At 39.6% G+C, this 10,902-nt stretch overlaps 1 long non-coding RNA gene across 1 annotated transcript; it reads left to right on the top strand.

Annotated features, from left to right (window-relative positions):
- The first annotated feature begins 1,627 nt into the window (after nt 1–1,627).
- LOC111927292 (uncharacterized) lies at nt 1,628–10,303 on the top strand. The gene is made up of 3 exons (XR_002863497.1): nt 1,628–1,836; nt 9,799–9,937; nt 10,069–10,303. It is a non-coding gene; the product is annotated as an uncharacterized LOC111927292 (long non-coding RNA).
- Nucleotides 10,304–10,902: the final 599 nt, after the last annotated feature.

Here is a 10,902-nt window from a genome sequence, read left to right as displayed (position 1 = left end):
AGAAACAATATGCGTGCACACGTGCATGTACACACTGCACATAACTGAGTGTGTATGAAGTGAGCTGCGTACTCAGAGCAGAGACTATTCCATTTAGTGTTGGTGGGCAGCTACTGAGGGAGGTTGTGCACTCTGCCTTCTGTGGAAGATCTCACTCCTGCTATTGCTTAGGCTCTTCCCATATCCAAAGACTGACTCCTGCAGTTTCTGCCATTGGGCTTTCTCCAAACTGGTTTTAAGACAGGCATACCTTACTGACTCTTGAAGATTTTAACCCCATGACTTATTGTGTGTGACTTATCCATGGAGGGGGTGAGAACTGAGGGTTTAATAAGACTGTGACTGTACCAAATAATGGGTTCTTCCCCAGCCCTTACTCCTTTTCCAAGGTACTGTTCTCAGGACCCAGTAGGATAACTGAGCTCACGTGATGAGCTCACTTTTTTATTTTACATTATTTCTGTTACATGCAATTTGGCAGAACACAGTGACCTGCCTCCAAGTGATTTGTGTAGATATTCCTGAGAACAGATAAGCCCTAGTGTTTCTTGGAATCAGTGACTTAAGTCTTGTTTTCTTCCTTTCTATCAAGAAATGGAGGGAGATTTCTAAGTTCTATTATCCTGGCAATGGCTGTTTTTCTTACAGAACAGGAATCTTTGATTCCTCTTTCATTTCAACTTCTCAGATAGCTCCTACTTAATAAAATAGGACATTATCTCCCTCTTATATACATGGTTAAACCAAGAGGTCAAATCAGCTTATTTGTTCATCAGCTTATTAAATGTATTTTTTGATGTCCTGGGTAACTTCTACTGGCTTCTAGTTAGAGCTGGAGGCACAAAGTTTCTGTAAGTTTTGAAGCTCCAGGAAGTAGCATGCCTCCACGAAGTTTTTCAGGTTTTCTTGCAGCTACTTATTTTCTAATAACTGAAGGCTGAAATATCAATATGGGCTACTTACTAGTTACCAAAATAAATTTTTCTTAACTTTGAGAGTGTGAATTATACTGTTTAGACAGAAGAAAAAGTCTATGTTTCTATGGGAAGTAGTGGAAATACAAGTGCTTAATTCTGGCTGGTTTAAGAATACAAGAGATTAAAGTTTTGCAAGAATAGTAATCTCTTTTATGTGCTTGTCTAACTACATCACCCCTTCCTAAGAACTTTGTGTTTGTGTATGTGTTCTTTGGGTTTAAATAATGAAAATCGACCTAATACCCAATACTCAGCTTTACTCCATGAACATATATGTGGAAATGTTTTTGTATTGCTAACACTATACAATAATAGCCATTTGACCCATGGAATAGAGGAATTTTAATAACTCAAAGCTGCAAGATTTTCAGAGGAGTAATGTCACATGGAAGGCTTAATTTTTTAGACAGATTATTGATTGTTTGATGTTCAGCAGCTACATCCTTTAAGAAAAAGGCACTAGAGGTTCTTTTACTGTTTCTTCCAAGAGAAATTACCTTTCCTATGTGGAAAATGTTTCCTTTGAATTTTTTCAAAGCTTTCCATTATCTTTTCACAGACACAGAAAAAAAAAAAAAGGTAAACAAAATTATTTTTTTGCCCTGTAGTTTTCAGGTTTTCTCACAGACCTTCTAACCTATAAGCAGCCTACAGGGGCCCAGCAGTTGTGCCATACATCTGTGAAGTTATTGGCAGAGAGGATGTCACTGGATGGAACATGTGGCAGCTGTAAGAGAAGGAAAAAAACAATGGTGTGGCCTTGCCTCTTCTCATTCACTCATGGGAAAGCTGCTGTGGAATACTCCTGCACCCTGAAGAAATTGTGACTGTGCTTCTCTAATGTTCAGGATTCACTCAGGTGAGAGTTTTTTTGCATGATCTTTATGCTTGTGGACCTGCTCAAAGTTTAGATCTGAAATCAAGCTTTGGGAATGTTGAGATGTGCCATTTTCTTTACAGCTGATGTCTGGGGATGCCAGGGACTGGACAGCTTTGTAAGTAGCCTCCAATGGAAATAATTAAATTGCAGATGACTGCTCTGCCTGTGCTAAGGTAGACTGTGCTTTGAACCTTCTAACTTTTATACAGACATGTGAGAGAAGTTCAGGGTAGAATCAGATACAAGTAATGTAAGGATGATCTCTGGAGAGCATAGTACTTGGATTTACTCTTCACCAAAACAGCTCACTGAAATCAAAGACATGGAGAGTTCACAGAGTTCCTGCTGCAGAACTCCTCACATGACTTGTGCCAAACTGAGAATTTTGGACTGTTTTGATCCAAAGAGCATTTAAAAAATTAATTTCTTAAATATTTTGACTCGGATAGATATGTGTAAGGAAACCCTTGTTCTTGATTGTAATCTCTAGGGCTCTATTTCTTTTGGCAGAATTAGAGCAGCAGTTTAGCCTAAGGATGGTGGAAGTGCACGGTGAGAGGGTGAAGCTGTATTTGCATAAAATGAAAGCAAACTTCTGGTCAAGGCTATCCATGCTCATGCCATGTTCACTTCCTGAGCTGGCCATTCAGTCAGAGGCAGCTTGAAGCACCTGCATGGTTTGAGACACCCAGAAATTGTGTTGTGTGGTGGGTTTAACACATGCAGGATCATAGCCCGGTAACTCTCACGTACAAGTGAACTGAAAGGAGATTTAGATATCCCAGGTGGATACAGTGGCATCACAAATAGAAGCTCATGAACACATTGCTTCATGGCTATGTAATGGAATTGGTAGCTGTCTATAATTGTTCAGCTGGACTGCTTAAATGAGCTGAATAACTAATTGACCCTATCTTGTGTTATAAACTTTTTTCATCTGGATTTTTTTTTTCTATTACATCCCTGTAATATCATTGTGGCCAATTTTAGCTGCCATTTTCTCCTTGAAGATATTTACCAACACAGTGCTCTCAGCCTCTTGTAGTACAGGAAGTTGGCACTGCAGGATATCTCTCCAGCCTGAATGCTTCCCTGTCAATGATATCAAATTATAAGTAGCTGCACTAATATGTTTATCATCAGAAATAGCCAAAGAAAAATGCACAAATGTAAACATAAAAGGGAACTCTCATCATTTACATACTTGTCATAGTTCACCATAAATCAGTGTAAATGCCAGAGGGCTTGTTCTTTTTGACACAACCTGGAGGCTAGTTTTGCCTGTTGACATCTTATCTTCTCACAAGATACCATTTATTAGCAAAGTTAATTGACTAATCATTTTCCTCACTGGAAGTGTAAGTAAATAATTCCATCTATTTCTACCTAGGCTTCTGTTTACGGTCCGAGGGTGCCAAGCATTCAGACTAAATGAAAAGATACCCTCTCGTAACCATGCACGGCATCCCCCATAACAAGCTGCAGAAACTCTCTGAAGCATTGCTGTTATGTTGTGGGGAATCCTGAGAATCTTAGGCTTAACTCACCATGCTGGCCAGCCTCCTGCAGGGGCAGCCAGGCGGAGGCTGGGACAGCAGAGGGATGGATCTGGGCAGACCTGTGCTAGACCACCGTCATCTGTCATTTTTAGGGAAAGGAGGCAGGTCTGAAAGTAGTTAGTTATTGGTGGCAGAGAATGTGCATGAGATGATGTGGGAATACGTGCTTCAGCCAGAGGAGAGGAGCTGGAGGGTTATCCAATAGCTGGTGGTTTAACTTTTTTGACTATCCCTGCATAATCAGCCATAACTATTTTGTTTCTTTCTCATAAAAGAAACCAGTTTCCCTTCTCCCTGGGTGAGGAAACGAGAAGTGGAGTGGTGGGGAAAGGAAATTTTCTGCTGCTTCTTCTTTCTATATCTTTGTTATCTGGTGAATTAAAGAAAAATTGACTGTGAGTTATCTTTTGCAGTACTTGTGCATTTGGTGACAAGACTTCAGTGGGGATGCAAGTTAGCAGTCTTGAACTTTTGCTTTAATTTGTGATGAAGTTTCTTTAGGGACAAGTTATTAAGTCACTAGCTCCCCATCTGTCCCACAGGAACACAGGACCATTTTTTTTCTTCTTGCAACTTTACCTCAGAATTAGTTAGAGAATGCTTAATATTTCCAGAGTGCCCATGTAGTGTGCTGTGTTCTGTTTCTGCCCTTGTACAAAATTTAACTTTGTCTAGAGAAGTGTCTCACATTTTCTTTGGGCATTATGTATCTAAAAAATACAGACTGGACACTGTCACTGATTCCTATCCTGCTAACTCATTTATATGACTTGCTACAGAAACTTTTCCCTTTACTCCTCTCCCTCCTGTTTAGAGGAGAGTGGGATCCTGCACTGGCCTATGTGTTTTCCTACTTCTGCACAAAATGAGCATGTATTTTAAATTTAAAAAGCTGAATGGCAGTTTGGAAAAGGACCTAACCATATGCTTAATTGTCACTATATTCAAGTGCATTTAAGGAAGGGCTCTTGAATAGGTACTGACCTAAACAATTAAATGCTTCTGGTAGTGAAGATTGTAGTGCACAGAGCCAGGGAATGTGCAACCTTGTGCCTTTATTTAAATGGTGCAAAACATTTTAAATGTTTAAAATATATTTCACCAAATAAAAAAGCCACTTACACTTTTATTTAAAAAATAATTGCTTCCATATATGTTATTTCACATCTATAGCTGTCCCTATTTCCAAAAAGCTGTCATATTAATTCCCCAAATGAAGTTTTATTAACATTTTTTGTGTTTACCTTATGGATGGTACTCATTTGTGAGACCTTCACCACTGGTCTTCTCATTGAAACATGCAAACATCGTTTTATGTGGCCATGTCAAAACACAGTCTTGTATGCAAGTCATATTTGTTTCAGATCAAGTTGTCCTCTGAGGAGTAATGTGACATAAAAGGTACAAGGGAGGGAGTTAAATGGAACAGTTATAGGGAGTTAAATGTAACTCTTGATAGGAACTAATCTAGCAACTGGAACTAATGCGGACAGGGCTGTGAAATATGAGCCTACAAGATGTCCACTGAGAGGTATCCACTCTACTTCATCCTCCCAAGCCTTACTTCCCAGAGATGTATGCTTATTTTTTTTCTTTTTCCAATTAATTCACATGTTTATGAGAAGAAGCAGTACCACAGTGATTTCTTTTTAAAGGTATTTCTTGAAATCCCAGATATCTTTCCAAGTAGAGTTTCTGACAGCATTTTAGGCTGCTAACTTTCTGAGGAAACATGTTTTCTTTTTGCTACCCAATGCAGTGAATGGATCTCTAACCTTGATTTGATTCCCACAGAAAACAAAACAACTTTTGCTTATGTTTCCTCAATGAAAAGAATTTTAACAATAGAAGTTTGTTGCATTAGAATTGGTAATAGTTTACATAATCCTTACGAATATAGGAAGTAAGTGTTCAAGAGTAACAGCACCCCTGACAAAGCTTTCTGTAAAAGAACAGTGTGGATTACTGTAGTTAATGAAGGAGAGGATATTTTAATGAAGAAAATATCTGCAGATGAGCATGTACTGCAAGTTTCTAGTTCTGACCATCTGAACTAATTCTGTATTGGACACTGAACCCTGTACCATATTTGTGGTACCACTTCGAACATCTGAACTTTATATATTGGGGATATCAGGTAGAAACACTTCCGTATGTTCTTCCTGGTCAAAATTCAAATTTTGAGATTGGTGTAATCAGCCACCTCTAACAATTGAAAATAAGATTTTTTACTTTGTTAGTACAGTGTAATTTTTTGTCAAGCTTATTATGATCACCCACTGCAACACTGCCAGCCTAATTCAGGTTACTGAGCACTCTGCAGCTCCAGTCACAGAGAACCCTGAATCTACTGAAAGGGAAAAAGTAGCTTCAGAAAGCAGACAGGACAAAGAAATTCCCTGGGCTGGCAAAAAGAAAATAATTTTACTTCAGAGTGCTGGAGAAAAAGGGAAGAGTAGGAAAAATAAAAAGATAGTCCATTGATGCAGCCACGAAAAACTGCAAACATTTATGAGTGAAAACTATGGAGAAAAGCAGTTTCCTGGGATGTCATGAGGATTTTGTGAATCCCACACTCACTTGTGAGTAATGAGGCATTCCAGGCCATCTGCTTTGCATGGATAGATTTATTATTTTCTTGGCCACCTAGCTGTCTGGAAGATGTCTGTCATGGTATTGAGAAATCTTCTGGACCTGGTATGGTGAACAGCACCTTTGATATTTATGTTGTATCCTTCTCCTCATAATAATCTGAGCTGAAAATATCCCTGATTGCAATGGTAAGGGGAAAAAAAGGAAAGAGAATGGAAAAAAATATGATAGGCCAGCAAAGGAATTTTCACTATGAAAAGCACTTCCATAAAATTCTTCCTTAGTGACTAGGTTGCTTCAGTGACTACAGGAGCAACCAGGGAACCAGAATGGGAAGACTTAAATGCAAACTGGGAGCATTTCTAGGGAACCTGGAGTTGTGGTTCCAAGCAGAACACTTTCAGCCTGTACTGGGTTCAAACCCAATATTACTGTTTCATTGGCTGAATTCATAGCAAGGAAAGATGTTTAAGAACAAGCTGGGAAATTTCCTTTAAATCAATAGCACTGTTCTCATCTGTCCACTGATGTTGCCAGTCAATGAGACATGGAAGGGAAAAATAAGCATGGACTACTGTAAGTTTTCACTTTTGTACAGCAGGTTTTAATCAACATACCCACAGCATATAAACATTATGTCAGCATACAGTTAGAAAATGGAAGATGTGTAAAATAATTTGGATGCTCTTCTGCCTGACACAGCTTGGAAGTGTTTCCACCAAACAGCATCTTACTTCTATGATCATCTTTGCTTTGGAATACCATGCCCTTCCAAAATGAAATCTCATGCTCTTTGAGTAGCGAATGTATATTATCGATAAAAATAGAAAGAGATGGATTCCTTCCTTTCATGTAAATTTTGGTATAATCTTAACAAGTGTGTCAGGATCATGGCAACAGCTTTTCTGTGACTGCCACAATACATGTGCTGCATAGAATTAACTATCAAGAAGTGAGCTGTGTGGGTGATTTCAGCCTGGAAATAGCTAATCAAGATGTCTGCTGGTAGGTTGCCTTTGAACATGTAACCTACTTAACCTGTAACATAATGAGAATAACTATGAAGCATCAAGTGGCTACCCAGCAACTCTGGCTATTGTTTGGAGATTATTTATGTTTAGGTAGTCTGGTACAAATCTCCAACATGCAATGCTTCCACCTGCCTGGATGGTTTACTGTTGACTCACAGCTGTGATCAAGTTTAGCAAAAATCAGCTATTATTTGTATGCTTCTTCAGTGAATTTGCCCAGAAATAATTTCTGGACATTTAAGAAAGCAGTCCAAAAAAATTTCACAACCCTGCCATCCTTTTCCCTGGACATGAGATAAAGAAGGGCTCACTGAGTACTGGAAACACTGAATTCAGTCCTTCTCTACTTAAGAACTTAGGTAAATAGTGGAGTTGTGCCTGGAGAGACTCTGTGTCCCTACTCTCCTAGGGTTGCTTTCCTGGCTATGGATCAGTATTGTGAGAACTACTTAACTGACCCCTCCTTTGTGCATTTTTAATAAAATTATTTTGAAAACATTTCCCTACTCCCAAAATTCTAAATAGTTAATTTCACCTTTTGCTAAGCAATTTAGAAGCACAAGTCTAGAGAGGTTCAGGGATACTTGTTATTCTACTTTTACTAAGAATATAGAACCTGTTAGGTGCACATACATGGGAAAACTACGCAGCCAAATGTAAGCCAAAGATTGGAATTTAAAAAAACACATTGATACTGGTTTTTATCCAATATTTGGAAAGCTAATACCAAACCAAGTGGCATGTCAGATGGATATTATCTAGAGAAGTAATTTATTTACTCTCATGAAGCCTTGGACTAATGGTTATTAAGTACAAGATTTGATCTTCCTGTTCCTAGACTGTCATCACCACCAAATGTGTCAGTAACTTGAAGAGTCAAGACTTTAATGCACTATGTATGTCTTGTTTAATTGCTTCTTGCTGCAGGGTCAAAAACACTTACCGGGGTTATTTCAGTTGAGCTATCAAAGCCCAGTTTAATTTTATTTCTCTGAATGTAACATATGCAAGCCAAGCAACTAAAAGATCATTTGAAAAATATATCTTTCTGAGACAGATACTATGAGAAGTATCTACTGATATGGCTAAACTGGCAAATCACAGCTATCTCCGAGTTTACATTGCCTCCACCTTGTAGACTCTACTGTTACTCTGTGGCAGTCTACAACAGCTCTCTGACATGCCTAGGAATGCCATTTATATAGGGTCATTTTTTTCCCCAATTACTTGTCCAGAAATTACAATCACTTGGCTAGTCAGCATAATTCTCAGCTGTGCTGCAACAGGGAAAACACCAAAGAGGTTTGCCCCAACTTAGAACAACAGCACCATGGCTTTGTCAAATCTCATCCACAGTACACTGATAAAGAAAGGATCTGTTATATTGGAAAGGTGTTTACAGTCAAAATGAATGAAACAGGACATGGATAATTGGGAGGGCCACATTACTGGAAAAGAAACATGGAACAAGCTCCTAATTCCATTTGAAGCTAATTAGGTGGCCTGTCACTTTAATAAGATGTTTGGGCTCACAGAATCTGCTTTGTTGAGGGTATTTCTTCTTAATTTGGCCTGTCAATTACAATTTGTCATGAAATGCTGCAAACTCCTTAGGGCCTGTTTTCAGTCTGCCTTATAAAATGGGGGCCAGAGAAGATTAAAAAAAAAAAAATAGTTAAAATACATACTGGTTGTTATTCCCCAGATTAATTTTAAATATTTTTTGCTATTCACTTCAATGCTTTCAGGGCTCAGCTACAGAAGTCTTCCACAACTGAAAAGATAGGAGTTATGCTCGTTGTGCAAGTTGCAATGGAAATATTAGATTTAAATTGAACATGGCACAGGGGACACAGTGCTGCCCTTTGTGATGAGCTGACAATGCTAAAGCTGAATTAGCAAAGCAGCAGAATAGGTGTCTTACAGAAAAAAGATATTTTTGATATTTTTAAGCCTAAATTGCAAAACTGAAAATTAACAAGTTGCTTTTTAGAAGGAGCATGTAAATAATCAAGCATGAAATAGCAATCTATTGACCTCTGGTAACACGATGTCTTGATTTAGAAAACTGCCTTACAAGCTGGACAAACAACTTAATGCCGACGATACTGGACTTTTTATGGTAGTTAGCTAGTTACCCAGATGAGGAATGGTCACCATGTGACAAACCTTTAACAGCTGACTCAAAGGCATGCTTGGTCAAAGCAAAAGCAAGCATTTTCCATGTTGTAATTATTTGTTTCTCTTCTCCTGGCTGAGAAAAACAGTTTGGCTGAATACACGGGTGCTGTAAGCTCTTGCTGAGGAGCTGTTTTCCTTTAGGAAGCAAAGACTGAGAAGAGTTTGCTGTCAACTTATACTGTTGACAAAAGCAATATTGTTAACCAGTACATGAATTTAATTTTTGTGCTCCTGAGCATGTGGTGACTGTATTCTCACAGAGCTGCAGTAGGAAGTATCTAGTCTCTGTTCTTGTCTTCTCCCTCTGCACTGTTCAGGTGGTATGAAAGACTTACTGTAAAACATTTTCTACGAGAAAATTACACTTTCTCTCTAGTGACAGACAGAGCTGAAGAGGGCAGGAGCAGCAGTAAGCATTCTTCAACTGTGTGTGGAATTAAATGGGTGCCAGAAATCCAGGAATAGGCGATTGTGGATGGAGATGTCAAAAGCTAAGTCATTATTGGCCTCGTAACTCTCATAATTACTGGAACTATTTGAGGTTTCTGTCTAAGCCAAATCTTGTTCTTTCCTCTTAGGAATTGCAGCGAAATGCCCTGATCGTAGGAGGTGTGAAGTGTGTTTTGCAAACCAGCATTTGTCTGAAAGCACTCAGCCCCACCTCAAATCTGAATGGAGAACAGTCTGCTTTAAGATTTTTTCCAAAGCTTGGATTAGGTAAAGAAATAGTAATTTCCTCTCTGGATTTCCTCTCCTTTTTTCTAAGGCCAAGTTCTATTAACACATATTCACTGACTTTCCTCTGCAACAAAATGTTTATTTGTTTGTGACCTTTGCTTCATTTTTAGACTGGAATAGTTCAGCTGGAAGAGTCCTATGAGGATTATCTAGTCCAACTGTCCATTTCAGATTTTTGCTTTGACTTGGATCTGAAGTGGCTGCAGCCACAAGGCAGAGCAGTGACCACTCTACAACCACAGCTGCCCCGGTGTCTGTGCTGTCACCACTCATGGACCTTGAAAGCTTGCCTTATTCTGATGCTATGTCTAGTGGTGCCTCAGCACTCGATTTGGGTAGGAGAATTAAAACAGCTAAATAAAATAATGACTCAAAATGGTACTCATTTGTTCGACCCCTTGAATAGCTGTTTGCACTCCTACTTTTACTATAAATTGGTACCTCATGGCTTCTTTGTATAAGACGTGGAGCTAGTCTAGCGGGATGACCCAGTTATTTTTAAAGCCCGCTTATGTCAATACTCTCTGTCCTGTGACCATGTTGGCCACCATTATTTCAGGGTGAGGTCAGTCTTTTTCTTTGCTCGGGCCCCCTGCCAATTTCTCAACACCTGCCTTGAAAGTGACAGCTCTATGGGTGTCCTCATAAATTAAAAATCATGTGCCTCTGCCCTGATGCCTTGGGACAGGCACAAAGTTAGAAACTGTCCTGTAACCCAAGCCCTGGGGCTGCTGCACGGGACAGCTGAGCAGCAGGCAGCGAGCCCCAGCAGCGGGGGGCCGGCTGCACAGCAGACCTAGGGCAGCGCCCAGCCTGGTGCCAGCGGGCATGTGGCTGTGCCAGTGAGAGCCAGGGATGGCCCCCAGGTAGAGATCTTCCCCCATGGGAAAGGTGGAGAAACCAATGTGCTGACAAGGGGCTGCTCTGGGTTCTGTGCAGCACCT

Source organism: Cyanistes caeruleus, chromosome 2 (genome assembly GCF_971803275.1).
Source record: "Cyanistes caeruleus chromosome 2, bCyaCae1.hap1.1, whole genome shotgun sequence".
In the NCBI taxonomy this organism is placed as follows: domain Eukaryota; kingdom Metazoa; phylum Chordata; class Aves; order Passeriformes; family Paridae; genus Cyanistes; species Cyanistes caeruleus.
Note: the sequence above shows the minus strand (reverse complement) of the source record. Positions and strands in the feature narration are given on the sequence as shown.